We start from the raw sequence: 24556 nt of genomic DNA, 5'->3' as shown, positions 1-24556 counted from the left end.
AGTTTCTTACGTAACATGGGTTCAGAACCATAAAGGAAAAAAAAAACACGAGCAGTTCACATATGGGATTGAACAGAGGTTCTCGGAGAGTTCGTACGTGGCCGTCCTCGTAGAAGAACTAATAGTGGACACCTCTGACTCCTCTGGTGAATCTCATGGAGATGGAGGCGGACAGCTACAGCGACGGTGGCGTCACGTGCACGTCGTGGGTGACCTCCGGCTACGAATTGGATCAAACTTAGGCATCATTAAGATGTGCAAGAGCTAGAGAGAAGGGAAGGGAGAAGAATCTGGGCCTGAATCCCTCTATACCCGGAGAATTCGACGAGACGTCGCGGCGACCGTCGGAACTTCGGCGAAAGAATTCGCCCTCCACAGGGGCAGCCTGGGGGCATGGATCGGTGGAATGGTGTGGTTTGCTATTTGGAAGTTCGGGTCGAATTTATACAGAGGGGGAGGACGTGGAGCAACGGGAGGCGGCGAAAAATTGACCTGATTTGTAATGGCCTTAATGGCTAATATTGGCGATTTACAGAGCACTAAAACGGAGTTTTAATCGCCTGAACGGAACTGTTGTTGAGTGGGGAATAACTTTCGCGTTTATAGTGAGGCGTTTCGGTGTCTAGCATGTCCTAGGGGAGAAGGGGAAAGGTGCAGCCATGGCTTCCAGTACGTATTACGGAGGTTGAAGACGATCCGGTGCCTGGATCGATCGGCTAAGATGGGCCAGGAATGAAAACAGCCCAAGGAGAGAGTAAAGGAAGGAAAAAAAAAATAGGGAGAGGGAGGACACGGTGGTGGCCTGCCTTGTTTTTTTTTCTATTCAGGATTTGAATCTATTCTATGTGAGATCAAACAAAAACCAGAAAATTCCAATAAAACAAAATAGTTATTTTGGACTTTAGGAAAGGTATTTCCAGTCCTTCTATAAATAAATTGATAAATCAATTAACATGCACATGTGTTATATTTAAATTATTTCCAACTCTATATTTGAGGTTGTCATGTTATCCCCGTCTCGTAATACTTTTTTTATTTTGGAATTGAAATAAGATATATAATTTTTTTAAATAAATGCCAAATAATACCACAAATCGAATACTTTCCAGACCATTTATATATTTTGGAAATGTCATGTTATTTCCTCTCTCTTGGGAAAGTCATATTATTCCCTCTCTAAATAATTCAACATGGTTTGGACAAGTATTTTAAACGACACTCAAATCAAATAATTGGAAACAAGACAAATACACACAAGTTGGATTTGTATAAAGTTTACTCAACCAAGATTTATACTTTTGGATAGTCATATTAATCCGCTCATGTATAATCTTTTGATCATGGTTGACAAAATTTTAAACAAGTCCTCAAAAGTTTCAATTTCCTCATAAATTTCAACAAAGACAAGAAGTTCAATCAACATATTTTATTTCATTTAACATTCCAAAATTTGGAAAATTTTGGGATGTTACAATCATGTACCCCCTAACCCTAAACTTTGTCTTAATTATATATGAAGTCAAGCATGAAGCAGAGAAGTGTGGTTTTGGGTTTCAAACATGGAAATTTCAAAAACCTCCCAAAAAGCTTCATTTTAATTAGACTGACTGGTTAATTAAGAAGGATCCATGATTAATTACCTTTTCATTGTCATGTTTTAAACTTGTTTAAATCTTGGTCGAACCTAGGATTTGACCAAGATTCAAATGGGCATAAAAATTCGGAAAAAAATCGAAAGAATGAAAACCAAAGCACATAGCCTTCTTATGTCATATAGTAAGCATTCAAATTGATAAACATGGTCTAGACATATTCAAACCAGAAAAATCATGTATCTACCCCTAACCCTAAACTCTGTCTTATGAAGTCAAGCATGAACAGAAGTACGGTGGTTTTGGGTTTCAAACATGGTAAATTCAAGAACCTCCCAAAAGCTTCATTTTAGAGTTACTAAGAGAAAGATCCAGACTTAATTACCTTATCATTTTCACATGTTAAACTTGTTTAAATCTTGCTCAACAAACCTAGGATTTTACCAAGATTCTCAAACGGGCATAACAATCACAAAATGAAATACCAATGCACATAGTCCTCTTATGTCATATAGTAAGCATTCAAGTTGATAAACAAGGTCTAGACATATTCAAACAAGACAAATCATGTATCTACCCCCTATCGACCCTAAACTTCGTCTTATGAAGTCAAGCATGAAGAGAAGTGGTTTTGGTGTTTCAAACATGGAAATTTCAAAAACCTCCCAAAATTCAGCTTCATTTTAGAGCGACTAAGAAGGATCGATGCTTACCTTTTCATTTTCATGTTTTAAACTTATTTAAATCTTGGTCAAACCTAGGATTTGACCAAGATTCATATGGGCATAAAAATTCAGACAAAAAATCTAAAGAATGAAAAACCAAAGCACATAGCCTTCTTAATTAATTATGTCATATAGTAAACACTCAAGTTGATAAACAAGGTCTACACATATTCAAACCAGAAAAATCATGTGTATATCTACCCCTAACCCTAAACTCTGTCTTATGAAGTCAATCATGAAGAGAATTGGTTTTGGGTTTCAAACATGGAAATTTCAAGTACGTCCCAAAAGCTTCATATATTTTAGAGTGACTAATTAAGAAGGATCTTGCCTTACGTTTTCATTTTCATGCTTGAAACTTGTTTAAATCTTGGTTGAACCTAGGATTTGACCAGAATCAAATGTGCATAAAATTCTTAAAAAAATAGAAAAATGAAAAACAAAAGCACATGGCCGGTCTTCTTATGTCATATAGTAAGCATTCAAGTTGATAAACAAGGTTTAGACATATTCAAACCAGACAAATCATGTATCTACCCCCTAACCCTAAACTCGGTCTTATGAAGTCTAGCATGAAGAGAAGTCGTTTTGGGTTTCAAACGTTTAAGCCAAAAGCCCCATTTCAAATATTTTAAACTTATTCAAATTGGTTAAAATTTGAAAGACACACAAGTTATAGCACACATAGTGCATACATTCTCACACATGCTGCACTAGATGCTAACCCGGCCTATAGTTTGAGGCCATTGGATGAGGTCGAAAAAATTCTTGGATTAGAAATGGGGTTGTTCGAACCCTGTAGTTGGATTTTTTGAACCTTGATCTGTAGTACTGGGCAAAACCCTAGTTTAACCTATTTAATTATAGATTCATAGGTCGATTTTTCTACCTTTTTATTATTACTATGTAGCACATGTGTGTTTGCCCGTCGAGTGAAACTCGGAGGAAGAGGGATCACTCGGAAGGAGAGAAGAAGGGAGAGCATTATGGTGTCTCCCCTTTTTCGGGTGATGATGTTGACTTTTGTGCAGGGTTTGTCAGTGAGCAGGAGGTGCGAGCGAGCGAGCGAGCGAGTCGAGCGAGGCCGAGAATGAGAGAGATTTGTTTTTTTGTGAGAGGGACAACCGAAGGATCCAGAAGGACCCACAGACTTCCAATACGCATCCTGATGCGGCTTCTCTTGACAAAGAAAATGGCTGGGAGTTTGCGTACCTATTGCACGTGACTTGTGCTCACTGAAGTGTGGGACCTCACGCATGGGTGATGCGCGTAAATGTACACGTCCGTTGGGAACCCCAAGAGGAAGGTATGATGCGCACAGTGGCAAGTTTTCCCTCAGAAAGAAACCAAGGTTTAATCGAACCAGGAGGAGCCAAGAAGCACGTTGAAGGTTGATGGTGGCAAAATGTGATGCGGCGCAACAACAGGGATTCCGGCGCCAACGTGGAATCTGCACAACAAAACCAAAGTACTTTGCCCCAACGAAACAGTGAGGTTGTCAATCTCACCGGCTTGCTGTAACAAAGGATTAAGCGTATCGAGTGGAAGATGATTGTTTGCAAGAAAACAGTAAAGAACAATTGCAGTAGATTGTATGCTATGTAAAGAATAGACCGGGGTCCACAGTTCACTAGAGGTGTCTCTCCCATAAGATAAAAGCATGTTGGGTGAACAAATTACAGTCGGGCAATTGACAAATAGAGAAGGGCATAACAATGCATGTACATGATATGATAAATATAGTGAGATTTAATCTGGGCATTACGACAAAGTACATAGACCGCCATCCAACTGCATCTATGCCTAAAAAGTCCACCTTCAGGTTATCATCCGAACCCCATTCAGTATTAAGTTGCAAAGCAACAGACAATTGCATTAAGTATGGTGCGTAATGTAATTGACAACTACATCCTTAGACATAGAATCAATGTTTTATCCCTAGTGGCAACAGCACATCACAACCTTAGAACTTTCTGTCACTGTCCCAGGTGTCAATGAAGGCATGAACCCACTATCGAGCATAAATACTCCCTCTTGGAGTTAAGAGTACAAACTTGGCCAGAGCCTCTACTAATAACGGAGAGCATGCAAGATCATAAACAACACATAAACAATAGATTGATAATCACCATAACATAGTATTCTCTATCCATCGGATCCCGACAAACACAACATATAGAATTACATATAGATGATCTTGATCATGTTAGGCAGCTCACAAGATCCAACAATGAAGCACAATTAGGAGAAGACGACCATCTAGCTACTGCTATGGACCCATAGTCCAGGGTTGAACTACTCACTCATCACTCCGGAGGCGATCATGGCGATGAAGAGTCCTCCGGGAGATGAATCCCCTCTCCGGCAGGGTGTCGGAGGCGATCTCCTGAATCCCCTGAGATGGGATTCGCGGCGGCGGCGTCTCTGGAAGGTTTTCCGTATCGTGGCTCTCGGTACTGGGGTTTTCGCGACGGAGGCTTTAAGTAGGCGAAAGGGTAGGTCAAGAGGCGGCGCGAGGGGACCACACCACAGGCCGGCGCGACCAGGGCCTGGGCCGCGCCGCCCTATGGTGTGGCCACCTCGTGGCCCCACTTCCTTCCCTCTTCGGTCTTCTGGAAGCTCCGTGCAAAAATAGGACCCTGGGCGGTGATTTCGTCCAATTCCGAGAATATTTCCTTACTAGGATTTCTGAAACCAAAAACAGCAGAAAACAGCAACTGGCTCTTCGGCATCTTGTTAATAGGTTAGTTCCAGAAAATGTGTAAATACGACATATAATGTACATAAAACATGTAGGTATCATCAATAAAGTAGCATGGAACATAAGAAATTATCGATACGTTGGAGACGTATCAGCATCCCCAAGCTTAGTTCTGCTCGTCCCGAGCAGGTAAAACGATAACAAAGATAATTTCTGAAGTGACATGCCATCATAATCTTGATCATACTATTTGTAAACATATGTAATGAATGCAGCGATCAAAACAAAAGTAATGACATGAGTAAACAAGTGAATCATATAGCAAAGACTTTTCATGAATAGTACTTCAAGACAAGCATCAATAAGTCTTGCATAAGAGTTAACTCATAAAGCAATAAATCAAAGTAAAGGTGTTGAAGCAACACAAAGGAAGATTAAGTTTCAGCGGTTGCTTTCAACTTATAACATGTATATCTCATGGATATTGTCAACATAAAGTAATATAACAAGTGCAATATGCAAGTATGTAGGAATCAATGCATAGTTCACACAAGTGTTTGCTTCTTAAGGTGGAGGGAGATAGGTAAACTGAGTCAACAATAAAAGTAAAAGAATGGTCCTTCAAAGAGGAAAACATCGATTGCTGTATTTGTGCTAGAGCTTTTATTTTGAAAACATGAAACAATTTTGTCAACGGTAGTAATAAAGCATATGAGTTATGTAAATTATATCTTACAAGTTGCAAGCCTCATGCATAGTATACTAATAGTGCCCGCACCTCGTCCTACTTAGCTTGGACTACCGGATCTTTGCATGCCATGTTTCAACCAAGTGTCACAAAGGGGTACCTCCATGCCGCCTGTACAAAGGTCTAAGGTGAATGCTCGCATTTTGGATTTCTCGCTTTTGATTATTCTCAACTTAGACATCCATACCGGGACAACATGGACAACAGATAATGGACTCCTCTTAAATGCATAAGCATGTAGCAACAATTATTATTATCATATGAGATTGAGGATATATGTCCAAAACTGAAACTTCAACCATGATTCATGGCTTTAGTTAGCGGCCCAATGTTCTTCTCTAACAATTTTGCATGCTCCAACCACTAAGGTGATAGATCCTTCAGACAAGACGGACATGCATAGCAACTCACATGATATTCAACAATAGTTGATGGCGTTCCCCAGAAGCATGGTTATCGCACAACAAGCAACTTAATAAAAGATAAAGTGCATAAGTACATATCCAATACTACGATAGTTTTTAAGGCTATTTTGTCCCATGAGCTATATATTGCAAAGGTGAATGATGGAATTTTAAAGGTAGCACTCAAGCAATTTACTTTGGAATGGCGGAGAAATACCATGTAGTAGGTAGGTATGGTGGACACAAATGGCATAGTAGTTGGCTCAAGGATTTTGGATGCATGAGAAGTATTCCCTCTCGATACAAGGTTTAGGCTAGCAAGGTTATTTGAAGCAAACTCAAGGATGAACTGGTGCAGCAAAACTCACATAAAAGACATATTTTAAATATTATAAGACTCTACACCGTCTTCCTTGTTGTTCAAAACTCAATACTAGATATTATCTAGACCTTAGAGAGACCAAATATGCAAATCAAATTTTAGCAAGCTCTATGTATTTCTTCATTAATGGGTGCAAAGCATATGATGCAAGAGCTTAAACATGAGCACAACAATTGCCAAGTATCACATTATCCAAGACATTTTAGAATTACTACATGTAGCATTTTCCAATTCCAACCATATAACAATTTAACGAAGAAGAAACTTCGCCTTGAACATTATGAGTAAAGCCTAAGGACATATTTGTCCATATGCAACAGCGGAGCGTGTCTCTCTCCCACAAAGTGAATGCTAGGATCCATCTTATTCAAACAAAAACAAAAACAAAAACAAACCGACGCTCCAAGTAAAGAACACAAGATGTGATTGAATAAAAATATAGTTTCAGGGGAGGAACCTGATGATGTTGTCGATGAAGAAGGGGATGCCTTGGGCATCCCCAAGCTTAGACGCTTGAGTCTTCTTAAAATATGCAGGGGTGAACCACGGGGGCATCCCCAAGCTTAGAGCTTTCACTCCTCTTGATCATAGTATATCATACTCCTTTCTTGACCCTTGAAAACTTCCTTCACACCAAACTTCAAGCAAACTCATTAGAGGGTTAGTGCACAATTAATAATTCACACATTCAGAGGTGACACAAACATTATTTACACTTCTGGACATTGCATAAAGCTACTGGACATTAATGGATCAAAGAAATGAATCCAACATAGCAAAAGAGGCAATGCGAAATAAAAGGCAGAATCTGTCAAAAACAGAACAGTCCGTAAAGACGAATTTAAAGATGGCACCAGACTTGCTCAAATGGAAAAACTCAAAACTAATGAAAGTTGCGTACATATCTGAGGATCACGCTCGTAAATTGGCAGATGTTTTCGAATTTTCTACAGAGGCCTGTGCCCAGATTCGTGACAGACAGCAATGCTGTTTCTGCGCAGCGATCCCAAGTATAACATCAACTTTGACATAAAAACTTTACTTGGCACAAAAACATGATAAGGAGAGGTTGCTACAGTAGTAAACAACTTCCAAGACTCAAATATAAAACGAAGTACTGTAGTAAAAACATGGGTTGTCTCCCATAAGCGCTTTTCTTTAACGCCTTTCAGCTAGGCGCAGAAAGTGCAAATCAAGTATTATCGAGAGTAGAAGCATCAACATCATAACTTGTTCTAATAATAGAATCAAAAGGCAACTTCATTCTCTTTCTAGGGAAGTGTTCCATACCTTTCTTGAGAGGAAATTGATATTTAATATTACCTTCCCTCATATCAATAACAGCACCAACGGTTCGAAGAAAAGGTCTTCCCAACACAATAGGACAAGATGCATTGCATTCGATATCCAAAACAACAAAATCAACGGGGACAAGGTTATTGTTAACCGTAATGTGCACATTATCAATCCTCCCCAAAGGTTTCTTTTTAACATTATCGGCAAGATTAACATCCAAATAACAATTCTTCAATGGTGGCAAGTCAAGCATATCATAAATCTTTTTAGGCATAACAGAAATACTTGCACCAAGATCACATAAAGCATTACATTCAAAGTCATTGAATTTCATTTTAATGATGGGCTCCCAACCATCTTCTAACTTTCTAGGAATAGAAGTTTCAAGTTTTAGTTTCTCTTCTCTAGCTTTTATGAGAGCATTTGTAATATGTTTTGTAAAGGCTAAATTTATAGCACTAGCATTAGGACTTTTAGCAAGTTTTTGTAAGAACTTTATAACTTCAGAGATGTGGCAATCATCAAAATCTAAATCATTATGAGCTACAGCAATGGGATCATTGTTCCCAAGGTTGGAAAAAATTTCAGCAGTTTTATCACAAGCAGTTTCAGCAGTTTTAGCAATTTCAGGCAGTTTTGTTCGATTTGCACTAGGAGTAGAAACATTGCCAACACCAATTATTTTACCATTGATAGTAGGAGGTGCAGCAACATGTGAAGAATTAGCATTACTAGTGGTGGTAATAGTCCAAACTTTAGCTACATTATTCTCTTTAGCTAGTTTTTCATTTTCTTCTCTATCCCACCTAGCACGCAATTCAGCCATTAATCTTATATTCTCATTAATTCTAACTTGGATGGCATTTGCTGTAGTAGTAATCTTATTATCAATATCATTATTAGGCATAGCTTTCAATTTTAAAAGATTAACATCAGAGGCAAGTCTATCAACTCTAGAAGCAATAATATCAATTTTATCAAGCTTTTCCTCAACAGATTTGTTAAAAGCAATTTGTGTACTAATAAATTCTTTAAGCATGGCTTCAAGACCAGAGGGTACACTCCTATTATTATTGTAAGAGTTCCCATAAGAATTACCATAACCATTACCATTAGCAGAAGGATATGGCCTATAGTTATTACCAGAGTTGTTCCTATAAGCATTGTTGTTGAAATTATTATTTTTAATGAAATTCACATCAACATTTTCTTCTTGAGCAACCAATGAAGCTAAAGGAACATTATTTGGATCAACATTAGATCTACCATTCACAAGCATAGACATAATCACATCAATCTTATCACTCAAGGAAGAGGTTTCTTCAACAGAATTTACCTTCTTACCTTGTGGAGCTCTTTCCGTGTGCCATTCAGAGTAATTTATCATCATATCATCAAGAAGTTTTGTAGCCGCCCCCAATGTGATGGACATAAAGGTACCTCCAGCAGCTGAATCCAATAAATTCCGCGAAGAAAAATTTAGTCCTGCATAGAAGGTTTGGATGATCATCCAAGTAGTCAGTCCATGGGTTGGGCAATTCTTTACCAAAGTTTTCATTCTCTCCCATGCTTGAGCAACATGTTCAGTATCTAATTGCTTAAAATTCATTATGCTACTTCTCAAAGATATAATTTTAGCGGGAGGATAATATCTACCAATAAAAGCATCCTTACATTTACTCCATGAATCAATACTATTCTTAGGCAAAGATAGCAACCAATCTTTAGCTCTTCCTCTTAACGAGAAAGGAAATACTTTCAATTTAATAATATCACCATCTACATCCTTATACTTTTGCATTTCACAAAGTTCAACAAAATTATTGAGATGGGCAGCAGCATCATCAGAACTAACACCAGAAAATTGATCTCTCATCACAAGATTTAGTAAAGCAGGTTTAATTTCAAAGAATTCTGCTGTAGTAGCAGGTGGAGCAATAGGTGTGCATAGGAAATCATTATTATTTGCATTTGTGAAGTCACACAACTTAGTATTTTCAGGGGTATTCATTTTAGCAACGGTAAATAAAACAAACTAGATAAAGTAAATGTAAGTAACTAATTTTTTTGTGTTTTTGATATAGAGAGCAAGACAGTAAATAAAGTAAAACTAGCAACTAATTTTTTGTGTGTTTTGTTTAGGTGCAGCAAACAAAGTAGTAAATAAAATAAAGCAAGACAAAAACAAAGTAAAGAGATTGAGAAGTGGAGACTCCCCTTGCAGCGTGTCTTGATCTCCCCGGCAACGGCGCCAGAAAACAGGCTTCATGCGCGTAAATGTACACGTCCGTTGGGAACCCCAAGAGGAAGGTATGATGCGCACAGTGGCAAGTTTTCCCTCAGAAAGAAACCAAGGTTTAATCGAACCAGGAGGAGCCAAGAAGCACGTTGAAGGTTGATGGTGGCGAAATGTGATGCGGCGCAACAACAGGGATTCCGGCGCCAACGTGGAATCTGCACAACAAAACCAAAGTACTTTGCCCCAACAAAACAGTGAGGTTGTCAATCTCACCGGCTTGCTGTAACAAAGGATTAAGCGTGTCGAGTGGAAGATGATTGTTTGCAAGAAAACAGTAAAGAACAATTGCAGTAGATTGTATGCTATGTAAAGAATAGACCGGGGTCCACAGTTCACTAGAGGTGTCTCTCCCATAAGATAAAAGCATGTTGGGTGAACAAATTACAGTCGGGCAATTGACAAATAGAGAAGGGCATAACAATGCATGTACATGATATGATAAATATAGTGAGATTTAATCCGGGCATTACGACAAAGTACATAGACCGCCATCCAACTGCATCTATGCCTAAAAAGTCCACCTTCAGGTTATCATCCGAACCCCATTCAGTATTAAGTTGCAAAGCAACAGACAATTGCATTAAGTATGGTGCGTAATGTAATCAACAACTACATCCTTAGACATAGCATCAATGTTTTATCCCTAGTGGCAACAGCACAACACAACCTTAGAACCTACTGTCACGATCCCAGGTGTCAATGAAGGCATGAACCCACTATCGAGCATAAATACTCCCTCTTGGAGTTAAGAGTACAAACTTGGCCAGAGCCTCTACTAATAACGGAGAGCATGCAAGATCATAAACAACACATAAACAATAGATTGATAATCACCATAACATAGTATTCTCTATCCATCGGATCCCGACAAACACAACATATAGTATTACAGATAGATGATCTTGATCTTGTTAGGCAGCTCACAAGATCCAACAATGAAGCACAATTAGGAGAAGACAACCATCTAGCTACTGCTATGGACCCATAGTCCAGGGGTGAACTACTCACTCATCACTCCGGAGGCGACCATGGCGGTGTAGAGTCCTCCGGGAGATGAATCCCCTCTCCGGCAGGGTGCCGGAGGCGATCTCCTGAATCCCCCGAGATGGGATTCGCGGCGGCGGCGTCTCTGGAAGGTTTTCCGTATCGTGGCTCTCGGTACTGGGGGTTTCGCGACGGAGGCTATTTGTAGGCGGAAGGGCAGGTCAAGAGGCGGCACGAGGGGCCCACACCATAGGTCGGCGCGGCCAGGGCCTGGGCCGCGCCGCCCTGTGGTGTCGCCACCTCGTGGCCCCACTTCGACTCCCCTTCGGTCTTCTGGAAGCTTCGTGCAAAAATAGGACCCTGGGCGTTGATTTCGTCCAATTCCGAGAATATTTTGTTACTAGGATTTCTGAAACCAAAAACAGCAGAAAACAGCAACTGGCTCTTCGGCATCTTCTTAATAGGTTAGTTCCAGAAAATGCGTAAATACGACATATAATGTGCATAAAACATGTAGGTATCATCAATAAAATAGCATGGAACATAAGAAATTATCGATACGTTGGAGACGTATCAGCATCCCCAAGCTTAGTTACGCTCGTCAGCAGGTAAAACGATAACAAAGATAATTTCTGAAGTGACATGCCATCATAATCTTGATCATACTATTTGTAAACATATGTAATGAATGCAGCGATCAAAACAATGGTAATGACATGAGTAAACAACCGAATCATAAAGCAAAGACTTTTCATGAATAGTACTTCAAGACAAGCATCAATAAGTCTTGCATAAGAGTTAACTCATAAAGCAATAAATCAAAGTAAAGGTGTTGAAGCAACACAAAGGAAGATTAAGTTTCAGCGGTTGCTTTCAACTTATAACATGTATATCTCATGGATATTGTCAACATAAAGTAATATAACAAGTGCAATATGCAAGTATGTAGGAATCAATGCACAGTTCACACAAGTGTTTGCTGCTTAAGGTGGAGGGAGATAGGTGAACTGACTCAACAATAAAAGTAAAAGAATGGTCCTTCAAAGAGGAAAGCATCGATTGCTGTATTTGTGCTAGAGCTTTTATTTTGAAAACATGAAACAATTTTGTCAACGGTAGTAATAAAGCATATGAGTTATGTAAATTATATCTTACAAGTTGCAAGCCTCATGCATAGTATACTAATAGTGCCCGCACCTTGTTCTACTTAGCTTGGACTACCGGATCTTCGCAATGCCATGTTTCAACCAAGTGTCACAAAGGGGTACCTCCATGCCGCCTGTACAAAGGTCTAAGGAGAAAGCTTGCATTTTGGATTTCTCGCTTTTGATTATTCTCAACTTAGACATCCATACCGGGACAACATGGACAACAGATAATGGACTCCTCTTTAATGCATAAGCATGTGGCAACAATTATTATTCTCATATGAGATTGAGGATATATGTCCAAAACTGAAACTTCAACCATGATTCATGGCTTTAGTTAGCGGCCCAATGTTCTTCTCTAACAATATGCATGCTCCAACCATTAAGGTGGTAGATCCCTCTTACTTCAGACAAGACGGACATGCATAGCAACTCACATGATATTCAATAAAGAGTAATTGATGGCGTCCCCAGAAGCATGGTTATCGCACAACAAGCAACTTAATAAGAGATAAAGTGCATAAGTACATATTCAATACTACGATAGTTTTTAAGGCTATTTTGTCCCATGAGCTATACATTGCAAAGGTAAATTATGGAATTTTAAAGGTAGCACTCAAGCAATTTACTTTGGAATGGCGGAGAAATACCATGTAGTAGGTAGGTATGGTGGACACAAATGGCATAGTGGTTGGCTCAAGGATTTTGGACGCATGAGAAGTAATCCCTCTCGATACAAGGTTTAGGCTAGCAAGGTTATTTGAAGCAAACTCAAGGATGAACCGGTGCAGCAAGACTCACATAAAATACATATTGTAAACATTATAAGACTCTACACCGTCTTCCTTGTTGTTCAAAACTCAATACTAGAATTATCTAGACCTTAGAGAGACCAAATATGCAAATCAAATTTTAGCAAGCTCTATGTATTTCTTCATTAATGGGTGCAAAGCATATGATGCAAGAGCTTAAACATGAGCACAACAATTGCAAAGTATCACATTATCCAAGACATTTTAGAATTACTACATGTAGCATTTTCCAATTCCAACCATATAACAATTTAACGAAGAAGAAACTTCGCCTTGAACATTATGAGTAAAGCCTAAGGACATATTTGTCCATATGCAACAGCGGAGCGTGTCTCTCTCCCACAAAGTGAATGCTAGGATCCATTTTATTCAAACAAAAACAAAAACAAAAACAAAAACAAACCAACGCTCCAAGTAAAGAACACAAGATGTGACTGAATAAAAATATAGTTTCAGGGGAGGAACCTGATGATGTTGTCGATGAAGAAGGGGATGCCTTGGGCATCCCCAAGCTTAGACGCTTGAGTCTTCTTAAAATATGCAGGGATGACCCACGGGGGCATCCCCAAGCTTAGAGCTTTCACTCCTCTTGATCATAGTATATCATACTCCTCTCTTGACCCTTGAAAACTTCCTTCACACCAAACTTCAAGCAAACTCATTAGAGGGTTAGTGCACAATTAATAATTCACACATTCAGAGGTGACACAATCATTCTTTACACTTCTGGACATTGCATAAAGCTACTGGACATTAATGGATCAAAGAAATTCATCCAACATAGCAAAAGAGGCAATGCGAAATAAAAGGCAGAATCTGTCAAAAACAGAACAGTCCGTGAAGACGATTTTTAAAGTGGCACCAGACTTGATCAAATGGAAAAACTCAAAAATAATGAAAGTTGCGTACATATCTGAGGATCACGCTCGTAAATTGGCAGATTTTTTCGAATTTTCTACAGAGACTTGTGCCCAGATTCGTGACAGACAGCAATGCTGTTTCTGCGCAGCGATCCCAAATATAACATCAACTTTAACATCGAAACTTTACTTGGCACAAAAACATGATAAGGAGAGGTTGCTACAGTAGTAAACAACTTCCAAGACTCAACAAAACAAAAATTGCCGTAGTAAAAACATGGGTTGTCTCCCATAAGCGCTTTTCTTTAACGCCTTTCAGCTATGCGCAGAAAGTGTAAATCAAGTAACATCAAGAGTAGAAGCATCAACATCATAACTTGTTCTAATAATAGAATCAAAAGGCAACTTCATTCTCTTTCTAGGGAAGTGTTCCATACCTTTCTTGAGAGGAAATTGATATTTAATATTACCTTCCCTCATATCAATAACAGCACCAACGGTTCAAAGAAAAGGTCTTCCCAACACAATAGAACAAGATGCATTGCATTCGATATCCAAGACAACAAAATCAACGAGGACAAGGTTATTGTTAACCGTAATGCGCACATTATCAATCCTCCCCAAAGGTTTCTTTTTAACATTATCGGCGAGATTAACATCCAAATAACAATTCTTCAATGGTGGCAAGTCAGGCATACCATAAATCTTTTTAGGCATAACAGAAATACTTGCACCAAGATCACATAAAGCATTACATTCAAAGTCATTGAATTTCATTTTAATGATGGGCTCCCAACCATCTTCTAACTTTCTAGGAATAGAAGTTTCAAGTTTTAGTTTCTCTTCTCTAGCTTTTATGAGAGCATTTGTAATATGTTTTGTAAAGGCTAAATTTATAGCACTAGCATTAGGACTTTTAGCAAGTTTTTGTAAGAACTTTATAACTTCAGAGATGTGGCAATCATAAAAATCTAAATCATTATGAGCTACAGAAATGGGATCATTGTTCCCAAGGTTGGAAAAAATTTCAGCAGTTTTATCACAAGCAGTTTCAGCAGTTTTAGCAATTTCAGGCAGTTTTGTACGCTTTGCACTAGGAGTAGAAACATTGCCAACACCAATTATTTTACCATTGATAGTAGGAGGTGCAGCAACATGTGAATCATTATCATTACTAATGGTGGTAATAGTCCAAACTTTAGCTACATTATTCTCTTTAGCTAGTTTTTCATTTTCTTCTCTATCCCACCTAGCACGCAATTCAGCCATTAATCTTATATTCTCATTAATTCTAACTTGGATGGCATTTGCTGTAGTAGTAATCTTATTATCAATATCATTATTATGCATAACTTTCAATTTTAAAAGATTAACGTCAGAGGCAAGTCTATCAACTCTAGAAGCAATAATATCAATTTTATCAAGCTTTTCCTCAACAGATTTGTTAAAAGCAGTTTGTGTACTAATAAATTCTTTAAGCATAGCTTCAAGACCAGAGGGTACACTCCTATTATTATTGTAAGAATTCCCATAAGAATTACCATAACCATTACCATTAGCAGAAGGATATGGCCTATAGTTATTACCAGAGTTGTTCCTATAAGCATTATTGTTGAAATTATTATTTTTAATGAAATTCACATCAACATTTTCTTCTTGAGCAACCAATGAAGCTTTGAACATTATTTGGATCAACATTAGATCTACCAATCACAAGCATAGACATAATCACATCAATCTTATCACTCAAGGAAGAGGTTTCTTCAACAGAATTTACCTTCTTACCTTGTGGAGCTCTTTCCGTGTGCCATTCAGAGTAATTTATCATCATATCATCAAGAAGTTTTGTAGCCGCCCCCAAAGTGATGGAAATAATGGTACCTCCAGCAGCTGAATCCAATAAATTTCGCGAAGAAAAATTTAGTCCTGCATAGAAGGTTTGGATGATCATCCAAGTAGTCAGTCCATGGGTTGGGCAATTCTTTACCAAAGTTTTCATTCTCTCCCATGCTTGAGCAACATGTTCAGTATCTAATTTCTTAAAATTCATTATGCTACTTCTCAAAGATATAATTTTAGCGGGAGGATAATATCTACCAATAAAAGCATCCTTACATTTAGTCCATGAATCAATACTATTCTTAGGCAAAGATAGCAACCAATCTTTAGCTCTTCCTCTTAATGAGAAAGGAAACACTTTCAATTTAATAATATCACCATCTACATCCTTATACTTTTGCATTTCACAAAGTTCAACAAAATTATTAAAATGGGCAGCAGCATCATCAGAACTAACACCAGAAAATTGATCTCTCATAACCAGGTTCAGTAAAGCAGGTTTAATTTAAAAGAATTCTGCTGTAGTAGCAGGTGGAGCAATAGGTGTGCATAGGAAATCATTATTATTTGCGTTTGTGAAGTCACACAACTTAGTATTTTCAGGGGTATTCATTTTAGCAACGGTAATTAAAACAAACTAGATAAAGTAAATGCAAGTAACTAATTTTTTTGTGTTTTTGATATAGAGAGCAAGACAGTAAATAAAGTAAAACTAGCAACTAATTTTTGTGTGTTTTGTTTAGGTGCAGCAAACAAAGTAGTAAATAAAATAAAGCAAGACAAAAACAAAGTAAAGAAATTGAGAAGTGGAGACTCCCCTTGCAGCGTGTCTTGATCTCCCCGGCAACGGCGCCAGAAAACAGGCTTGATGCGCGTAGATGTACACGTCCGTTGGGAACCCCAAGAGGAAGGTATGATGCGCACAGTGGCAAGTTTCCCTCAGTAAGAAACCAAGGTTTAATCGGACTAGTAGGAGTCAAGAAGCACGTTGAAGGTTGATGGTGGCGAAATGTGATGCGGCGCAACAACAACAGGGATTCCGGCACCAACGTGGAACCTGCACAACACAACCAAAGTACTTTGCCCCAACGAAACAGTGAGGTTGTCAATCTCACCGGCTTGCTGTAACAAAGGATTAACTGTATTGTGTGGAAGATGATTGTTTGCAAGAAAACAGTAAAACAAGTATTGCAGTAGATTGTATGCGATGTAAAGAATAGGACCGGGGTCCACAGTTCACTAGAGGTGTCTCTCCCATAAGATAAAAGCATGTTGGGTGAACAAATTACAGTCGGGCAATTGACAAATAGAGAAGGGCATAATAATGCATATACATGATATGATAAATATAGTGAGATTTAATTGGGCATTACGACAAAGTACATAGACCGCCATCCAACTACATCTATGCCTAAAAAGTCCACCTTCAGGTTATCATCCGAACCCCATTCAGTATTAAGTTGCAAAGCAACAGACAATTGCATTAAGTATGGTGCGTAATGTAATCAACAACTACATCCTTAGACATAGCATCAATGTTTTATCCCTAGTGGCAACAGCACAACACAACCTTAGAACCTACTGTCACGATCCCAGGTGTCAATGAAGGCATGAACCCACTATCGAGCATAAATACTCCCTCTTGGAGTTAAGAGCAAAAACTTGGCCAGAGCCTCTACTAATAACGGAGAGCATGGAAGATCATAAACAACACATAAACAATAGATTGATAATCACCATAACATAGTATTCTCTATCCATCGGATCCCGACAAACACAACATATAGTATTACAGATAGATGATCTTGATCATGTTAGGCAGCTCACAAGATCCAACAATGAAGCACAATTAGGAGAAGACGACCATCTAGCTACTGCTATGGACCCATAGTCCAGGGGTGAACTACTCACTCATCACTCCGGAGGCGACCATGGCGGTGTAGAGTCCTCCGGGAGATGAATCCCCTCTCCGGCAGGGTGCCGGAGGCGATCTCCTGAATCCCCCGAGATGGGATTCGCGGCGGCGGCGTCTCTGGAAGGTTTTCCGTATCGTGGCTCTCGGTACTGGGGGTTTCGCGACGGAGGCTATTTGTAGGCAGAAGGGCAGGTCAAGAGGCGGCACGAGGGGCCCACACCATAGGTCGGTGCGGCCAGGGCCTGGGCCGCGCCGCCCTGTGGTGTCACCACCTCGTGGCCCCACTTCGACTCCCCTTCGGTCTTCTGGAAGCTTCGTGCAAAAATAGGACCCTGGGCGTTGATTTCGTCCAATTCCGAGAATATTTCGTTACTAGGATTTCTGAAAACAAAAACAGCAGAAAACAGCAACTGGCTCTTCGGCATCTTGTTAATAGGTTAGTTCCAGAAAATGCGTAAATACGACATATAATGTGCATAAAACATGTAGGTATCATCAATAAAGTAGCATGGAACATAAGAAATTATCGATACGTTGGAGATGTATCACTCATAATGATTTAGATTTTGATGATTGCCACATCTCTGAAGTTATAAAGTTCTTACAAAAACTTGCTAAAAGTCCTAATGCTAGTGCTATAAATTTAGCCTTTACAAAACATATTACAAATGCTCTCATAAAAGCTAGAGAAGAGAAACTAAAACTTGAAACTTCTATTCCTAGAAAGTTAGAAGATGGTTGGGAGCCCATCATTAAAATGAAATTCAATGACTTTGAATGTAATGCTCTATGTGATCTTGGTGCAAGTATTTCTGTTATGCCTAAAAAGATTTATGATATGCTTGACTTGCCACCATTGAAGAATTGTTATTTGGATGTTAATCTTGCCGATAATGTTAAAAAGAAACCTTTGGGGAGGATTGATAATGTGCACATTACGGTTAACAATAACCTTGTCCCCGTTGATTTTGTTGTCTTGGATATCGAATGCAATGCATCTTGTCCTATTGTGTTGGGAAGACCTTTTCTTTGAACCGTTGGTGCTGTTATTGATATAGGGAAGGTAATATTAAATATCAATTTCCTCTCAAGAAAGGTATGGAACACTTCCCTAGAAAGAGAATGAAGTTGCCTTTTGATTCTATTATTAGAACAAGTTATGATGTTGATGCTTCATCTCTTGATAATACTTGATTTGCACTTTCTGCGCCTAGCTGAAAAGCGTTAAAGAAAAGCGCTTATGGGAGACAACCCATGTTTTTACTACAGTACTTTGTTTTATATTTGAGTCTTGGAAGTTGTTTACTACTGTAGCAACCTCTCCTTATCATGTTTTTGTGCCAAGTAAAGTTTCTATGTTATAGTTGATGTTATATTTGGGATCGCTGCGCAGAAACAACATTGCTGTCTGTCATGAATCTGGGCACAAGTCTCTGTATAAAATTCGAAAATATCTGCCAATTTACGAGCGTGATCCTCAGATATGTACGCAACTTTCATTAGTTTTGAGTTTTTCCATTTGAGCAAGTCTGGTGCCACTTTAAAATTCTTCTTTACGAACTGTTCTGTTTTTGACAGATTCTGCCTTTTATTTCGCATTGCCATATTTGCTATGTTGGATGAATTTCTTTGATCCATTAATGTCCAGTAGCTTTGTGCAATGTCCAGAAGTGTAAAGAATGTTTGTGTCACCTCTGAATGTGTGAATTATTAATTGTGCACTAACCCTCTACTGAGTTTGCTTGAAGTTTGGTGTGAAGGAAGTTTTCAAGGGTCAAGAGAGGAGTATGATATACTATGATCAAGAGGAGTGAAAGCTCTAAGCTTGGGGATGCCCCCGTGGTTCATCCCTACATATTTTAAGAAGACTCAAGCGTCTAAGCTTGGGGATGCCCAAGGCATCCCCTTCTTCATCGACAACATCATCAGGTTCCTCCCCTGAAACTATATTTTTATTCAGTCACATCTTGTGTTCTTTACTTGGAGCGTCGGTTTGTTTTTGTTTTTGTTTTTGTTTGAATAAAATGGATCCTAGCATTCACTTTGTGGGAGAGAGACACGCTCCGCTGTTGCATATGGACAAATATGTCCTTAGGCTTTACTCATAATGTTCAAGGCGAAGTTTCTTCTTCGTTAAATTGTTATATGGTTGGAATTGGAAAATGCTACATGTAGTAATTCTAAAATTTCTTGGATAATGTGATACTTGGCAATTGTTGTGCTCATGTTTAAGCTCTTGCATCATATACTTTGCACCCATTAATGAAGAAATACATAGAGCTTGCTAAAAATTTATTTGCATATTTGGTCTCTCTAAGGTCTAGATAATATCTAGTATTGAGTTTTGAACAACAAGGAAGACGGTGTAGAGTCTTATAATGTTTACAATATGTCTTTTATGTGAGTTTTGCTGCACCGGTTCATCCTTGAGTTTGCTTCAAATAACCTTGCTAGCCTAAACCTTGTATCGAGAGGGAATACTTCTCATGCATCCAAAATCCTTGAGCCAACTACTATGCCATTTGTGTCCACCATACCTACCTACTACATGGTATTTCTCCGCCATTCCAAAGTAAATTGCTTGAGTGCTACCTTTAAAATTCCATCATTTACCTTTGCAATATATAGCTCATGGGACAAAATAGCCTTAAAAACTATCGTAGTATTGAATATGTACTTATGCACTTTATCTCTTATTAAGTTGCTTGTTGTGCGATAACCATGCTTCTGGGGACGCCATCAATTACTCTTTATTGAATATCATGTGAGTTGCTATGCATGTCCGTCTTGTCTGAAGTAAGAGGGATCTACCACCTTAATGGTTGGAGCATGCATATTGTTAGAGAAGAACATTGGGCCGCTAACTAAAGCCATGAATCATGGTGGAAGTTTCAGTTTGGACATATATCCTCAATCTCATATGAGAATAATAATTGTTGCCACATGCTTATGCATTAAAGAGGAGTCCATTATCTGTTGTCCATGTTGTCCCATTATGGATGTCTAAGTTGAGAATAATCAAAAGCGAGAAATCCAAAATGCGAGCTTTCTCCTTAGACCTGTGTACATGCGGCATGGAGGTACCCCTTTGTGACACTTGGTTGAAACATGGCATTGCAAAGATCCGGTAGTCCAAGCTAAGTAGGACAAGGTGCGGGCACTATTAGTATACTATGCATGAGGCTTGCAACTTGTAAGATATAATTTACATAACTCATATGCTTTATTACTACTGTTGACAAAATTGTTTCATGTTTTCAAAATAAAAGCTCTAGCACAAATACAGCAATCGATGCTTTCCTCTTTGAAGGACCTTTCTTTTACTTTTATTGTTGAGTCAGTTTACCTATCTCTCCCCACCTTAAGAAGCAAACACTTGTGTGAACTGTGCATTGATTCCTACATACTTGCATATTGCACTTGTTATATTACTTTATGTTGACAATATCCATGAGATATACATGTTATAAGTTGAAAGCAACCGCTGAAACTTAATCTTCCTTTGTGTTGCTTCAATACCTTTACTTTGATTTATTGCTTTATTAGTTAACTCTTATGCAAGACTTATTGATGCTTGTCTTGAAGTACTATTCATGAAAAGTCTTTGCTTTATGATTCAGCTGTTTACTCATGTCATTACCATTGTTTTGATCGCTGCATTCATTACATATGTTTACAAATAGTATGATCAAGATTATGATGGCATGTCACTTCAGAAATTATCTTTGTTATCGTTTTACCTGCTCGGGACGAGCAGAACTAAGCTTGGGGATGCTGATACGTCTCCAACGTATCGATAATTTCTTATGTTCCATGCTACTTTATTGATGATACCTACATGTTTTATGCACATTATATGTCGTATTTACGCATTTTCTGGAACTAACCTATTAACAAGATGCCGAAGAGCCAGTTGCTGTTTTCTGCTGTTTTTGGTTTCAGAAATCCTAGTAACGAAATATTCTCGGAATTGGACGAAATCAACGCCCAGGGTCCTATTTTTGCACGAAGCTTCCAGAAGACCGAAGGGGAGTCGAAGTGGGGCCACGAGGTGGCGACACCACAGGGCGGCGCGTACCAGGCCCTGGCCGCGCCGACCTATGGTGTGGGCCCCTCGTGCAGCCTCTTGACCTGCCCTTCCGCCTACAAATAGCCTCCGTCGCGAAACCCCCAGTACCGAGAGCCACGATACGGAAAACCTTCCAGAGACGCCGCCGCGAATCCCATCTCGGGGGATTCAGGAGATCGCCTCCGGCACCCTGCCGGAGAGGGGATTCATCTCCCGGAGGACTCTACACCGCCATGGTCGCCTCCGGAGTGATGAGTGAGTAGTTCACCCCTGGACTATGGGTGCATAGCAGTAGCTAGATGGTCGTCTTCTCCTAATTGTGCTTCATTGTTCGATCTTGTGAGCTGCCTAACATGATCAAGATCATCTATCTGTAATACTATATGTTGTGTTTGTCGGGATCCGATGGATAGAGAATACTATGTTATGGTGATTATCAATCTATTGTTTATGTGTTGTTTATGATCTTGCATGCTCTCCGTTATTAGTAGAGGCTCTGGCCAAGTTTTTGCTCTTAACTCCAAGAGGGAGTATTTATGCTCGATAGTGGGTTCATGCCTTCATTGACACCTGGGATCGTGACAGTAGGTTCTAAGGTTGTGTTGTGCTGTTGCCACTAGGGATAAAACATTGATGCTATGTCTAAGGATGTAGTTGTTGATTACATTACGCACCATACTTAATGCAATTGTCTGTTGCTTTGCAACTTAATACTAAATGGGGTTCGGATGATAACCTGAAGGTGGACTTTTTAGGCATAGATGCAGTTGGATGGCGGTCTATGTACTTTGTCGTAATGCCCAATTAAATCTCACTATATTTATCATATCATGTATATGCATTGTTATGCCCTTTTCTATTTGTCAATTGCCCGACTGTAATTTGTTCACCCAACATGCTTTTATCTTATGGGAGAGACACCTCTAGTGAACTGTGGACCCCGGTCCTATTCTTTACATCGCATACAATCTACTGCAATACTTGTTTTACTGTTTTCTTGCAAACAATCATCTTCCACACAATACGGTTAATCCTTTGTTACAGCAAGCCGGTGAGATTGACAACCTCACTGTTTCGTTGGGGCAAAGTACTTTGGTTGTGTTGTGCAGGTTCCACGTTGGCGCCGGAATCCCTGTTGTTGCGCCGCATCACATTTCGCCACCATCAACCTTCAACGTGCTTCTTGGCTCCTCCTGGTTCGATTAAACCTTGGTTTCTTTCTGAGGGAAAACTTGCCACTGTGCGCATCATACCTTCCTCTTGGGGTTCCCAACGGACGTGTACATTTACGCGCATCACCCCTAACCCCTAAACTCTGTCTTATGACGAAGTCAAGCATGAAGATAAGTGGTTTTGGGTTTCAAACATGGAAATTTCAAAAACCTCCCAAAAACTTCATTTTAGGGTGACTAAGAAGGATACAGGCTTCCCTTTTCATTTTCATGTTCTATACTTGTTTAAATCTTGGTCAAACCTAGGATTTGACCAAGATTCAAATGTGCATCAGAATTCCAAAAAAAGTCAGAAAAATGAAAAACCAAAGCACATAGTTTTCTTATGTCATATAGTAAGCATTAAAGTTGATAAACAAGGGTCTAGACATATTCAAACAAGAAAAATCATGTATCTACCCCCTAACCCTAAACTTTGTCTTATGTAGTCAAGCATGAAGAGAAGTGGTTTTGGGTTTCAAATATGGAAATTTCAAAAACCTATCAAAAGCTTCATTTTAGAGTGACTAAGAAGGATCCATGCTTACCTTTTCATTTTCATATTTTAAACATGTTTAAATCTTGGTCAAACCTAGGATTTGACCAAGATTTAAATGGGCATAAAATTTTAAAAAAAAATCGGAAAAATGAAAAACAAAAGCACATAGTCTTCTTATGTCACATACATATATATATAGTAAGCATTCAAAAGTTGATAAACAAGGTTTAGCTAGACATATTCTAATAAGACAAATCATGTATCTACCTCTCTAAAACCATAAACTCTGTCTTATGAAGTCAAGCATGAAGAGAAGTGGTTTTGGGTTTCAAACATGGAAATTTCAAAAACCTCCCAAAATTAAAGCTTCATTTTAGAGTGACTAGTTAAGAAGGATCCAGGCTTACCTTTTCATTTTCATGTTTTAAACTTGTTTAAATCTTGGTCAAACCTAGGATTTGACCAATATTCAAATGGGCATAAAATAAAAAAATAAATAAAATGAAAAACCAAAGCACATAGTCTTCTTATGTCATATAGTAAGCATTAAAGTTGATAAACAAGGTCTAGACATATTCAAACCATACAAATCATGTATCTACCCGCTAACCCCTAAACTATGTCTTAAGAAGTCAAGCATGAAGAGAAGTGGTTTTGGGTTTCAAACATGGAAATTTCAAAAACCTCCCAAAAACTTCATTTTAGAGTGACTAAGAAGGATACATGCTTCCCTTTTCATTTTCATGTTTTAAACTTGTTTAAATCTTGGTCAAACCTAGGATTTGACCAAGATACAAATGGGCACACAAAAAATAGAAAAATGAAAAACAAAAGCACATAGTGTTCTTATGTCATATCGTAAGCATTCAAGTTGATAAACAAGGTCTTGACATATTCAAACTAGCTAGACAAATCATGTATCTACCCCCTAACCCCTAAACTCTGTCTTATGACGAAGTCAAGCATGAAGATAAGTGGTTTTGGGTTTCAAATATGGAAATTTCAAAAACCTCCCAAAAACTTCATTTTAGGGTGACTAAGAAGGATACAGGCTTCCCTTTTCATTTTCATG

Source organism: Lolium perenne, chromosome 5 (assembly GCF_019359855.2).
Source record: "Lolium perenne isolate Kyuss_39 chromosome 5, Kyuss_2.0, whole genome shotgun sequence".
NCBI classification, from domain to species: domain Eukaryota; kingdom Viridiplantae; phylum Streptophyta; class Magnoliopsida; order Poales; family Poaceae; genus Lolium; species Lolium perenne.
The sequence above is the reverse complement of the archived record's forward strand: the minus strand, read 5'-3'. Positions refer to the sequence as shown.